The following is a 14,573-nucleotide window of genomic DNA, read 5'->3' on the forward strand; positions in this document are numbered from 1 at the left end:
ACTATCCGGTAACCCCCCAGTCAAGTTGGTACAGCCTGTCCGACCACGACACGAAGCGTCCCCTAAAGACCCAACCGGTCCCGTTTCACCCTCGCAATGGAAAAGAGGAAGACATTGGATATCTTCAAGCGAGGACTCCGTAAGCTCAGACTTGTCGCTGTCACGTCCCAATTTGAATTAATGACTAATTCAAACAGCACGGCAAACGCGTTCGATTTTTGCACATTTAGGGCATGTGCGGGACCTCTGAGCTTGCTACTTTTGGTTATTCCATTCCTACACGTGTGAAATTTAATTTATTGCTTACCTTACTTGTTGTTTCAGCTTCTATTGTCCTCCTGGACGGCTACATGGAGTCTGGTAATCGCTTTTGAACTGGATCAATCTCCAACGTGGTCGAAGGATCTCCTCGACGAAGATGATTTCGTCGTCGACGTTGTCCTCTGGATGGTGTACAGGAGTTGGCCTGAAGAGAGCGGCAACCAGGTGTTCGTATGCCTCGGCCAGTGGAATGACTTCGGAGGGTTTAACGACGCGAATGTTAATATTATTGACGGCTACGTTAGAAATGATACGCGGTAACGCGACTTCAATGCCTAAATCGGCTTGATAGTCTCCCGGAGTGTTTAATTGTTCAAAGACGCGCGCAAGTGGACGCGTCGTCCTTTTCGATAATTAAATTTGGTCATTCCTTAATTAAATAACAGATTTGTGGTACGCTAACGAGATTACACCCACAATAAACCTTTAGAGCATCGCGGCTACTTGACAGCCTTAAACGTGCGTAATGGTTTATTGCGGTTCGCACTTTTGTGGTTCACTTCAGACGTCTCGACAACCCATCAGATGTAAGCTTTAAAGGTTCCGGTTATTCCTTCGCATTAGCACTAAGTTGCGTGTATTATTCTATCAGCTAAATTCAATTAGGATTGTTCCAGAATTTTATGAGAATTCCCGGCAGATGTAAGACTAAAACGAATTCCATATATTCTTTCGCAAGAAACCTAACTGGTTTATTGTACGTTCATGTATCGAAATAAAGAATTTAAAACAATATAAGGAAGACCGATTTATTTCTAGAGGACAGGATATTGAATTTACACTGATTTCACTTTAAACTGGTTTTTTGTATCGGTCATTGATCGACAGAGAAAAATATAGTAATACAAAGTTCGCAATTTTAACTTTAAATAATTGCGTGGAATCTCTATTAGCAGAGAGTTCCAGCATTATTCGCTCGGAAAACGATTTGTCGAAATGTTCCGCACTGAGATGAACGAGAACTAAACTTGACAGCGTGCAAGTTGCAACTCGGATTGTCGGAGACGATGTGCTCGCTATGAACGCTCGGAGAAGACTGACTAATTCATCGTGTGAATTTAGCACGTTAGATTTTGTTCCGTTGTTCTTGATAGCTTCGCGCGGAATGTTTAGTCTCGCGGGCTATCAAGATGTTTTGGGAAGCTGGCCGTGTTTTGGGTCTCGGTCCTTTATCTATCTCGCTCGAGAATTGTTTGGGTTGGCGTTTCCTGCCGAGGATTAAGGTGCCTTCATAGTTGTCCGCTTTCTTTAGGCCTAATTCACAATGTTTTCGCTTTAAATATTAATAATTTTTGTCGCTTAATTATTAATATTGTTAACTGAAGTCAACGTCTCAGCATGAGTATGGAGACTAATTTTTGGGTTGGTACTAGTACTTTTAACGCATACATCATCATTTAATAGCAAATTTCACATTTGCATAAATAATAATAAATGTATTATTGTTAACTATACTAATCCTGAGTTAACATAGGTACTGAGTGTAAGTTGGATTAAAATTCGTGCACTGGGCGTAAATATTAACACTATTCAATAAATTTCACATTTATTGGAAATAGTGATTGATAATAATTGTTTTTAACATTCGTTAACGAGCTTGGATGCTCGTGGAAGTTAGAGAGAAGGTTGGATTTGCGTGTTGGACACGGAATTTGCATTACTTGACAGGCTTCACTTCTGCCGAAGATAATGTATGTAGGTTGTTGTTAACAATTGTTAACAACAATTAGACGCCTTAACGTAGGAATGGAAAAGAAGAAGTAAGTTTGATTTTACCTTTGATTTGGACATTAGTATTATTTAATAAATTTCTCGTTTATTAAATTTATAGTTTATGTGATTGTTGTAAACAATTATCAATGATTTCAGGCGCTTAATTATTAATTTTGAGGCGAAGCTTTGTGCTCCTACGTTTCTCCTCTGTACATATAAGCATTAATTTATAATAATCTAGAAGTGAATTATTAGAATGTAGAAATATAGAGGAGTGTCCTTTTGGTATCTCCAACTCCTTAGTTTATTAATAATTATATTATTAACATTTTAAATGAAGGAATAAATTTCGGGCGAGTATCAGGAGGGCAGGAACGCGAGGAGTGTCGCGTCGATGCCTCCCGCCACTCGGACGAGTACAAAGATCGCTTGGCGCGTGCCGCTCGCTTGGCGCGTGCCGCTTATCGGCAGGTAGGAAGAGTTCCGAGCGTTGAGCGTGGCTCGGTTCGGCGCGTGCCGCTTATCAGTAGGTAGGAAAAGCAATGAGCGTCGCTCGTGAACTTAGAATGAAATGTAAAATATTCGTACTTCGTTGTACGAGAATAAGGTATGATATTCTATTCGTATATCAAATTCTTATAAAGTATTCGGTAAGAACTTAATATTTGATACACGAATATAGGAATAATTAATGTTAATCAAATATATGATAATGCGAAAAATTGGGGTGGACAGACGGGTGACGTCACAAGGCTAAAATTAGCCGAGTACGAATACCGAATTATTTATAAAGCCGGGAAATCTAACGTCAATGCAGACGCCTTGTCTCGCAATCCCGCAGTCCTTCCTATTAGCTCGACAGATTCCTCAGACTTCGATGCTATTATTGACGCCCCTTCTCTCCCTCTTACACACTCGCACCCTTCCACTTCCCGTGAGGAACATACCGAGGTGATTGCCGCGAACACTGGAAGCCAGGAGCAGCAAGACAACGAGGAAACAGAATCACAAACAAGTGATGAGGAAGACAAGCCTCTGTTCTCTTACCCTGAGGAACAAAACGAGCCGCCTGAATCAAGCTGCCCGGCGGGAAACCGCGTCTCTGTAACCAGAGACCGACTCAGCATGCGACGAGACAATTTGGCATGCTTCGTAACTGAAGATGGGCAACCTTTAGACCAGGGAGGAATCGAGTTGGCACTCGAAAACTAATTGAAACCTCCTGGCAATATGTGCGCGGGAAGAGCTAAGGCGCGTACCCACGGTTCCCACCACCTAATTCTCCTTCCTGTAAAAGAAACAGCATTCGACAAGGCATTCGCAGACGACGTGGTAGAATGCTTAAGGTCCCTTTTGGACGCGTGTAAAGAACTCGGCCTAGACTCCGTAAGCCTCTCGCGGAGTAGCATTGACGACGTTTCTTGGCCATTCATACGGGAAAAGCTAATGGATATGTCCGGGGACACAAACGTCCACATTCTCGCGTGTTCTCACGAGGTCAGAACTCTCCGTGACGACGAGTGCGATGACAAAATCCGGGAAAATCACGTTTCTGCATATGCAGGGCACAAGGGAATTTCCAAGACGTATCGAAGAATACGGGAAAGATATTTTTGGCCGACTATGAAAAGCTATGTAACTTCATTTATAAGTGCTAAAGTTGTCAACGACTCAAATTAGTGCGCGTCAAAACACGCGAACCAATGATACTCACGGATACGCCGGGATCGGCATTCGACAAAGTTTCAACAGATATTGTAGGACCGTTACCTACAACAAAGAACTTAAATACGTATATCTTAACCATGCAGGACGTCCTAACTAAATATTCTATGGCAGTTCCCTTAAAACATACAAATACCGCGGAAACCGCGGATGCTCTCATCAATCACTAGATCTGTAAATTCGGCGCTCCGAAAGCAATTTTACCAGACTAAGGTACAAATTTTACAAGCGCGTTAATGAAAATAATCACGAAGCGATTTAAAATCGCACATTTAAAAACCACCGCGTTCTACCCACAGAGCAACGGGTCACTAGAACGGTCGCATCACGTACTCACGGAGTATTTAAATTGGGACGAGTGGCTAAATTTCGCTATGTTCGCATATAATACCAGCATGCATGAAGGGACTCTCTACACTCCACACGAACTCGTGTTCGGACGCATCGCACGCGTTCCATCCGCGAATGCATACCTCTCTGACACTCCCGATGACTCCTACAACCAATACCTGCACGACCTCCAAACTAAATTAAACACTACCCTTTCCAAGGCTCGCGAAAATCTGGGTCAAGCCAAAGTCAGGTCCAAACGTTATTACGACAGAAAAATAAACGTGCAGAACTTTAATGTAGGTGATAATGTATTTCTCTTGAAGGAGCCCCGCAAAGGGAAATTTGATAGCGAGTATACCGGACCGTACAAGGTTGAGGAGTTATACCCAAACGGGAATGTAAAAATACTGATCAAGGGCCGACCAAAGGTTGTTTATAGCAATAAACTCAAGAGGGCAAATATACGGCCTGAGTCACGGATTCTCACTATCTTGCAAAAACATCCCCCACTCTCTGTAGAAACCATAGTATATAAGGGAAAGCAAGCTCAAGAAGACGCAATCCAACAGCTCCACGCAGATGAGATATACGCAGCGACATCATCTAAGAACGACTCCTACGAAATCCAGCAGCATGCCTATCCCGAGGGATCAGTACAGTCAACAGTGTTACAGTCAGTGTTCCACCAAGAAACAACCCAGAGGCATACCCCGGACTGAAAAGACTCAAATGCCTTTCCCGAAAACGAGGAGAAACAATCTGGACACACAACAGCGAGTGGCTATGCTCCCAGTGCTACGCACTACGTCCCGACAGCGTTAGAACAAATTTCCGCCCAGACGGAATTCATGCCCTGTGCACACGGAATGCCGCAGAGGAGATCGAGACCTGTGCGATATGTGCATTCAGATTTGCGAATGTACGCCCGGCCGTGGATTGCACAGAATGCATCGAGGAGTACCTCGAGTTAAGAACAAGAACCAGGACTGCATTACAACACAACATACCAATCGACGTTATCACGCGTTGGTAAAAATCCGCCAGCCTGGAATAACGGAAGGAACGAATGAAAAATAACTTTACCCACCATTCATGCCGAATCAACCCTCGAACACTTGCCCACCCAGACCCAACCCACAGTGCGTCGTGAATATTTTACAGACGATTATGACGAAAGACATTAAATATCCGCGACAAGACTCCAACCGCACCTGGACAAATTTACTACGTAAATTTGTTACCCCAGGGGGAGAGGTGTTACGTCGGACCAAGGGTCCCACGTTGGACTTAGCAAGTAAGTTAGAGATAAGACAGACAGAGATAAGAGATAGTTAAGAAAAGGATAGTAATAAAATGTATAAATAGAATAAGACTAAGACGTATGAATAAGCTCCGTATCTTAATCTCTAAAATAACATCATACCTTAATCTCTAGAATAATATTCACTGTAATCTCTAGAATAACATTCCATCTTAATCGCCAGACTAACTTCGCCGTAATCTTTAGAACAACATTCTCAGTAATCGCACATCAACATCCGCCGAATATCTTATGTACACATCCGCCGATAACTTTAAGAATAACATCCTCCGATAATTATACCATCGCCGAAACTCAGATAACTATAAGCTAATACTTCTAAGAACCTCCTGTAAGAAAAACATCACGTGACCACTTCCGAACGATATATAAACCCTCTGAAATTGTAACACAGCGCTCAATCGCCCGGTATCGTCGACGGCTACGAACGCCCGACTTTGTCGTCACGTTCTTCGCCGATACTCAGGGTTCGATCCCCTTCAATTCTGTACAACCACTACGGTTCCAATACTAAGTTTGTACTACGCATTAAAACATAAAGTATATTTTTATTATTAAATAAAAGTGTTATTCAATTCAGTTTGAATTCTCTCATTAATTATTCTACCTCGCGTCTCAACGAGCTCGTTAGAATAATTCCCTCAATTACGCTTGATTCAGAGGTGCGCGAATCAGCCGCACGGGATCTACTTACTGCATAATTGAGTGGCCACGCCTACGTGTACTCAGAGGTGCGCGAATCAGCTGCACGGGGTCTTTCCGTACTTGGCGAGATATTAGCTCATGGGACGTACGCGACACAGAGGCCGTCGTTATCATCTACGGAAAATAATTAGAGAAATGCACGCACCGGCGTGAATTGCCAAATCGGTAGAATCCGATATCGCGATCGTGTGGAAACTCGCGACCATCGACGTGTCGCCCATTGACCACGATCATCAAGGAGGTCACTCAGACGACCCTCGCAAGGCGCTGCGAAGCCAGGGATACCTGGACGACCATCTCCGTCACGAGGACGCATACACACGGATCCCAGGCAGACGACGGGCGTAAGTACCGCGTGGCCTAAAAGATTGATCAACAATAACGACCAGGTGAGGACCATAACTACGCTATTACGCGTCGGGTACCCTGGGACGTAACATCGAAAAGAAACGCGCACGGAACTCGCATATATGAAGGAATAAAATAGCATTCTTCAGGCTTACACCTGCCGTAGATGCTGATTTTTCTGGAATAACAAACGAGATACGGATGTCAATCTTATTTTCATTACGTTCAAGGCAGCTAAGTCGCTCGCATCGCATCGAAGATACATCGAAAGTGTCATTTTAATAGTTTGGAATTGAAATTAATTAGGTAATGACCAAATTTAACTATCGTAAGGGACGTCGCGCCCAACTTCGACGTGTTTTCGCAACATTTAATACTCCGGGTTTTTATCAGGAAAACGTAGGAATAGATCCCACGTTACCGCGAATCCTATCCAATAAACCAGCGAATCATCTATCGTACCGCGTAGAGCCGTTTCCTGACACAGTTTCATTGGGAAGAGCCTACGAGACACTCGTCGCTGCCTTATTCGTGAAAACTCCTGGCCATTCCTCCTCCGACGACGTCACAATCATCGAGGCCCACTGCAATGACGACGTCGTGTTCCTGAAGGAAGTCATCCGCCCTCGTTGGCAATTAATCGAATTCAGAAGCGATTTCTTGACGGCCCGCAGTCTTCCTACATCGTACGTGGTTAGAGATCCACGCGCCGTTAGTAGAAAATTTGTTTTTCCCTGTGGGTCGGGGAACAGAGTACGCCCACAATAATTCCTGCTTGTCGTAAGAGGCGACTAAAAGGGACAGGCGTGACCGCGGGCTGTGGCACCAGCGGTTAGGTGGGGAGGTATTCACTCCCCACCGGAGATGGCATTCCTCCCTTCGTTGGTGGGGGGGGAGAGGCGCGGGGGAGGCACCGGTAGCGTTCGTAAGAGATCCCGGTGCCCCTCCCCAATGCGCCGTGGCCGGCCACCGTGAGATTTTAGTGGGTATTCCCCTTGATATCAAATCAAGGGTCGAGTCCCACACTACCTCCTCCTTATGAGGGGGCGTGCGTAAACGCATTTCCTCACGTTAAAAAAAAAAAAAAATGGAGATCCACGCGCTCCATCACCTGCAAGTCCACTATAATGTAAGTGTATTAATAAATCCCTCATATTCTTATAAAGGAAAATAGTCGAGTTAACAAGGCAGAAGGCCCCGCGTATGCCCTAAATACGCGAGAATCGAACACGTTGGCCGTGCTGACTGAATTAGTTCACTGATTCAATTCGGGACGTGACAGACGCTGATCACTTTGAGCCCGACAGTGGACGGCATCTCTTCTTCAATGATAGCGTTATGCAGATCCCTGGCTCGTGCAATATAGTCCAGTATGTGCTCCTTAGGCCCTTTGATTATGTTTGCCAATTCACCCCTATGATGGTTGGCGTTCCTGGCAGACGTAAAGATGGTGTCAACTGGTCGACTGTGCTTGCCTTCGATGGCCAAGTAAGCGTGACCTTCCAACTTCGTTTTTATGAGAAGCACTAGTTGTTGTTCCTGTGCTTTGGGAGTCACTGATGCTGCACGTCTGCATGCTTTGATGAACTGCATGAGTGGAATATTATGTCCGTCGTACTTCGGTACATTCTGAACTGCATCACGAGGTGAAAGTGTTGTTTCCCGTGAGTCTTCAGTGGACGTGTTGTTTTTCTGTGCGGCGAGAGCAATCAAAGTGCTAATGTAACGTCCCGGCGTCGTCGATCCTGTCGCGTGTCAGGGTCGGGAGCATTTGATCGTCATTTAAGAGCCAAGGAGCGTAGGCTCCTAGCCAAGGAGTACCAGATATGAATAATCTCATCCGAGATAAGATATGAATAATTAAAGGGCGCTAAAAGTTAGTAGAAGCGTTGAGTCAAGGATACATTCATACCCCTTGTCAACGCTTCTGGGAAAGGTTAAAAGGTAAGGAGTTAGGCTAGAATAAGAAGTAGCCAGGATACATTCATAGCCCAGCCACCTTCTACAGAAAAGGTAAGTCTTTAGGGTGTAAAGGATACATTCATACCCCTGATCACCTACAGGACAAGGTAAGGAATGAGAGTAAAAGGAGAAGTGAGTAGCGCAAAAGAAGAGAACAAAAGAAAAGGTAGGTTATCTCGGAGAAGACGACACTCACGTAATCCAAAAGATCGTCGAAGTAGGTTGGCTCAGGATGTGCTGAGTGACCGTCGAACAGGCGAAGCGTGTCAAGACCTCGCCCGGGAGGTGGAGCTGGAGCAGACGGTCGCCGAGCTCAGGGCCCGCGTGACCGAGTTGGAAGCCCGGCTTGCGCGGGGCCTGGTCGCGCCTGCCGCGGTGCCGCCGCCCGTCGATCCGGCGGTATCGGTGCCGGTGCCCCCTTCGCTTCCGAGTGCGTCCTCGACGGCGAGGTCGAGTCGGCCTGCTGCCTCGAGGCCTGCGCCCGCCGGTCCGTCGCGGAAGCCTGCGATGGGCGGCGCGACCCTCGCGCCGGGCGTGGGCCGGCGAGGGCCTCATCCTTCGCCTCTGCGGCGAGATAGAGGTGCACCTTGCGGCGCGCCTGGTGGCCGCCGCGAGCGGGGCTCCGCAGCGAGTGCCGCGGGCCGCGCCGCGCTCTCCTGCGGGTCCCTCCCAACTTGGCCCCTTGGCGGTGGGGAGCCGCCTGGGACAGTCAGCGGGGAGCCCGCGAAAAAGAAGAGAGGCAGGAAGAAAAGCGGGAAAAAGCAAGCGGGTGGCGCCGCTGCCCATCCTGCTCCAGCCTTGCCGGGCCGAGATCGGCCCGTGTCGCGCCTGCCCCGGCTGCGTCCTGGGCGAGGCCTCTACCTGCGCCTGTCGCGCCCTCCCTGACCCGTCCGGCACCTGAGACATGGTCGAAGGTGCTCAGACGCAAGGAGAGGCGTGCGGGGGCGGCACGCTGTCGCACTCGCGGGGCGTGGCCGGCTGGAGCTCCGGCCGGGCCGCAGGTTCGTCCGGCGCGTGCGCCGAAGAGGGCGGCGGTATCCCTCACCGTCACCCCGGGCAGCGCCATATTCAAAGGTCATGGCAAAGGCGGTCGCTGGCGTGCGGTTACGGGATGTCGGGGTAACCGGCATCCGGTACCGCAAGAAGTAGACCGGGTCTTCCATTTTGGAGATCCCGGGCCCGGACAGCGCTGCCGGGGCGGACCGCCGGGCCGGTCGCCTGGCGGAGCTGTTCGCCGGCACGGATGTGAGGGTGTCCAGGCCGATTAAATCCGCCAAGGCGCGGGTTAGCGGCCTGGACGAATCCGTCACGGCCGACAGCGTGGCGGCGGCAGTTGCCGCGCTAACTGGGTGCCCGGTGGACGGGGTTCAGACCGGCATCATCCGGCGTTCCGGGTCCGGGCTGGGCACCGTCTGGCTCCGCTGCCCGGCGGCTGCCATTAGGGCCCTCCTGGCGGCTGGCCGCCTGCTCGTCGGCTGATCGTCGGCCCGAGTGGAGGCCTTGCCCGCGCGAGCCCTCCGATGCTTCAGGTGCCTGGAGCTAGGGCACGTGCGGCAGAAATGGCCCCTCGAGGCGGACCGCGGGGACCGGTGCTACAGGTGCTCCGGTGCGGGCCACCGCGCCGCCGCGCGTCTCATGTTGTGATGGAGGGTAGCGGAGGAGGTGTAGTCCCTCAGTGACCACCTCTACATCCTTATGGATGTCTCCGCTGCCCCTCAGTACCATACTGCTCGCGGACCCGCGCCGGGCCGACCGGCGTGCAGATGGGCGCTGAAGCGCTTGTAGAAGGACGCCTTGATGGCGGGCGCCCTCACCGCGTCCTGGCCGGATGCCCCGGCTGGACCGGTCGCTGACGTCGATCGGGAAGCTGGCTGGTTTCAGGAGTCATTGACGCCGGCGTGCGACGCCGTCATGCCTGGGGAGAGCTCCTCGGGACTCTGGACGAAGATCCATGGGGGCGGCCTTACCGCATCGTGCTGGGCCGCATGCGGCGGTCCGCCGCGGCGGTCCGGAATCCGTCGACCCCCCCCCCCCCCTCGTTCTGGAGCGTGTGGCGGATACCCTCTTTCCGGTAGATCCGGAGGAGGGTCCGCGGCCGCTCCTGCCGGCGGAGGCCAGTAACTGGTCCGCCGGCCTGGGGGTTACCGAGGGGGAACTCGGGATGGCCGTCGGGCGAATGGTGGCCAGGAATACGGCACCAGGGCCCGACGGCATACCTGGGCGGGCGCTCGCTTTGGCGCTGCGCGTCCTGGGTCCCCGGCTCAGGCGGCTGTTCGACGGCTGCCTAGAGTCGAAGCGGGTTCCGCTGGCCTGGAAGCAGGCCCAGATGGTCCTTATCCCGAAAAAAGGAAAGCCCACGGATTCGTCCTCCGCGTATCGGCCGATCTGCCTCCTCGACGAGGCGGGCAAGCTCTTTGAGCGTGTTTGCTGCCCGCGTGTCGAGGGGCCTGTCTGATGAGAGTATGCAGTTGGCTGACTGCCAATACGGTTTCCGCGAGGGCCGGTCGACGCTTGATCCGATCGACCACGTCCATGCCCTCGCGGACCGGGCGGTCTCCCGGGGTGGGGTGGCGTTGGCGATTAGTCTCGACATCGCCAACGCATTTAACACCCTGCCCTGGGGCACGATCCGGGAGGCGCTCCGAGAACACGAAGTGCCTCCATATCTACGCGTCGTGTTAGCCGACTACCTGTCGGACAGGTGGATCGAATACCCTGGCAGAGACGGGGTGCCAATGCGTCGGAGGGTCAGCCGAGGCGTGCCCAGGGGTCCGTTTTAGAACCCCTGTTACGGAACTTGGGGTACGACTCGGTGTTACGCGGACCCCTCCCACCCGGTGTCTTTGTGGTCTGGTACGCAGACGACACATTGATCATCGCGGTGGGTTAGGATGAAACCAGGGTCCACAGGCTGGCCGAACTAGCGGCCGCGATCGTGGTCGCGAGGATCCAGGCTCTGGGGCTTCGGATCTCGCCGCAAAAGACGGAGGGAGTCATGTTTCATAGGCTACCTCTGACGCGGATCCCCCAGACCTGAATCCGCGTGGGTGATGCGGCTGTCCGGGTCGAGGGCCGGATGAAGTATCTGGACCTCGACCTGGACGGCCGGTGGCGCTGGGAGGGGCATTTCGACCGCCTGGTCCCTCGAATTGAGGCGGTGACGACCCTGTTGGGTCGTCTCTTGCCCAATCTCGGGGGGCCGGAAGACAGGCTCCGCCGCCTATACCTGGGGGTCGTGCGATCCATGGCCCTATACGGGTCACCCGTATGGGCGCGCGACCTGGTGGTCTTCCGTCATGGGCGGCACCTACTGCGCCATCTGACATCATTATCGCGCGCGGGTATCGCACGATCTTAACGAGGCGGCGGCCGTCCCCTTTGATTTCTAGGCGGAGGCACACGCCGACGTGTATCGGCGGTCCTGCCGAGCTTCGATGCTTGGCTGGACCGCCGACACGGGCGACTCACCTACCGGCTCACGCAGGTGCTCACCGGACATGGTTGTTTTGGTGAGTACCTGCACAAGGTGGGGGCGGAGCAGTCGCCCGCGTGCCACCAGTGCGGCGCGGAGCTGGACTCCGCGCAGCACTTGCTGGAGGAGTGCCCGGCCTTCTCGCGAGAGAGGCGGGCACTCCGCCTAGCTATTGGAGGAGACCTCTCGCTCCCGGCCGTCGTTTCGGCCATGGTCGAGAGTGAGAGGTCCTGGAACGCGGTGTCGTCCTTCTGCGAGACTACTGTTTGGCGGAAGAGGAATGACGAGCGGGATCGGGTGCGCATCGATCCCGCTCGCATAGAGAGGAGGAGATTGAGGCGGGCCAGACGACGGCGGCTAGCTGCCGCCCCTGCCGCAGGGGGGACTGGTCTCCCCCTGTAAACCCTCACCATCTCCTGGCAGTCTGCCGCGTAGGGCGGCCCTGCACATGTAGCCGGCGAGCTCAAGCTTTGGTCTCGCCGACTGCCAGCAGGGCCGCCGGGCATGGGGAGGGAGGGGTCGTCACCCGACGCCCCCCACCCCCACTCCTTTGGAACATGTTCGGCGCTTGCGCCGTGGGCCCCATAGCGGCATATTTCCCTGTGGGTCGGGTAACAGAATACGCCCACAGTAATACCTGCTTGTCGTAAGAGGCGACTAAAAGAGACAGGCGAGACCGGGGGCTGTGGCATCCGTGGTCAGGTGGGGAGGTATTCACTCCCCACTGGAGATGGCGCTCCTCCCTTCGTTGCGGGGAGAGAGGCGTGGGGGAGGGCACCGGTAGCGTTCGTAAGAGATCCCGGTGCCCCTCCCTAATGCGCCATGGCCAGCCACCGTGAGGTTCTAGTGGGTACTCCCCTTGATATCAAATCAAGGGGTGAGTACCCCCTCCTTATGAGGGGGCGTGCGTAAACGTATTTCCTCACGTAAAAAAAAAAAAAAAGGTTTCGCAGAAGCGGTCCAAGGACCGACCCCAGCGGAACCCTGCGGTACGTCTCCCTCGTGTGCACAACCTGGTACCGGCCGGTAAATACTACCTCGCGGCCGTGGAAATAGTCTCAAACCACCTCCAGGTGATAGGGGGGCACCTGGACATAATCCAGCGCCGCCGCTATATCGCTCCAGGGCAGGGTGTTGAAGGCGTTAGATATGTCCAACGACACAGCAATCAACACCGGGCCAAGAGCGACAGCCCTTTCCCGGAGGAGGCGCAAACGCTCCAACGCGTCCATCGTTGAGCGACCCGTCCGGAATCCGTACTGGCTGTCGCTGAGGTCGGGACCATCGCACGACAGATGCTCGATGAAGCGGGCAGCTATGATTCGTTTAAAAAGCTTGATCGCCTCATCAAGCAGACACGGCGGCCGGTACGCAGAGGGAGACTCTGCGGGTTTTCCCCCTTTCTGGAGGAGAACCAGACAAGCTTTCTTCCACACACTGGGGAATGTTCCCCGGCGCAGGTTAGCGTCCAACACGCTCCTGTACGCCGGGCCAAGGACTCCCAAGGCCAGGGCCAGCAGGCCCCCCGATAGTTCGGGACAGCTCAGAGTCCGTGACCCGGAATTCATCCGACCATTCAATAGTCGGACTCGGAGCGCGATTCAACGCACTCTCTCCCCCATCGTTGAGGGAAAGGAGGGTATCAAACACGCGCCCGAGGAATTCCAGGTCTAACCTCTCCGTGACAGGGGACGCCCCAGGGCGGAGCTTCCCCAGCACCACCCCGTATGGGCGCCCCCACGGATCTTCACGAAGGGTGAGCAGGAGCTCGTCCTACGCTCTGGCCTTGGCTGCGGCTATCGCGCGCTTGAGGGCCACCGCTGCCGACCTGTACACCCCGTACAGTTCGGCGACTCTCTACTTCGGGTCACCGTCTAAGAAGTGGCGGCGCCGAGCACGGGTATACTGGCGACGGGCGCTGCTGGCCGTTCTTCTAAGGTCGGCAATCTCGCCCGTCCACCAGTACGCAGACTTCCTCGAGGGCTGCTCGCGGATCCGGGGCATAGCTACGTCGCAAATCATTTGCAACGTGTCCGGGATCCACAAAGCCCCCTCTTCTGCTCCGCGCTCTCTGGCCGGAGGCCCGGCGGAGCCGATAATCACGGCCCTCAGTAGATCCTCGTCTAGTCGCTTCAGCGCCCATCTTGGCGCTGAAGGGATTCTACATCGGAGGGGGGCGTCCGCTGGCGGGTCCGAGACCACAGCTACGTCCTTATGGACACCCAGCGTGAGGCGGCGGCTGACGCAAACGATACGTCCACGATGGACCAGCCGTTCCACCTCACGCACGTTGGTACGGTGCCCCGGTTTAATAACCGGAGCTCCATCCCCTCCGTCCAATCCTGCAGCGCTCCGCCTCGGGAGCCGGTCCTCGGGTTACCCCACGCGGTGGACCTCGCATTGAGGTCCCCGAAGACCAGCAATGGGTCGGCCATATAGGGGGCTAACATAGCCCCCAGCTGGTCTAAAAACCTCCCGAGTTCGGCAGCACTACAATTGGGTGAATTGTAGCATCCTGCGACTAGGAACCTTCCCCATTTTACCAAAACAATCCCCCTGCTCCGTTCGACCACGTTTCAGGGGTAACAGTCGCCGAACGGCGACAGTACCACATCGCCACGAGGCCGTCCTCGTCCCCGAACCAATGTGGATGGTCGGGACTTGGTACGGCTC

This window comes from Hylaeus anthracinus, unplaced genomic scaffold (assembly GCF_026225885.1).
Source record: "Hylaeus anthracinus isolate JK02 unplaced genomic scaffold, UHH_iyHylAnth1.0_haploid 0, whole genome shotgun sequence".
In the NCBI taxonomy this organism is placed as follows: Eukaryota; Metazoa; Arthropoda; class Insecta; order Hymenoptera; family Colletidae; genus Hylaeus; species Hylaeus anthracinus.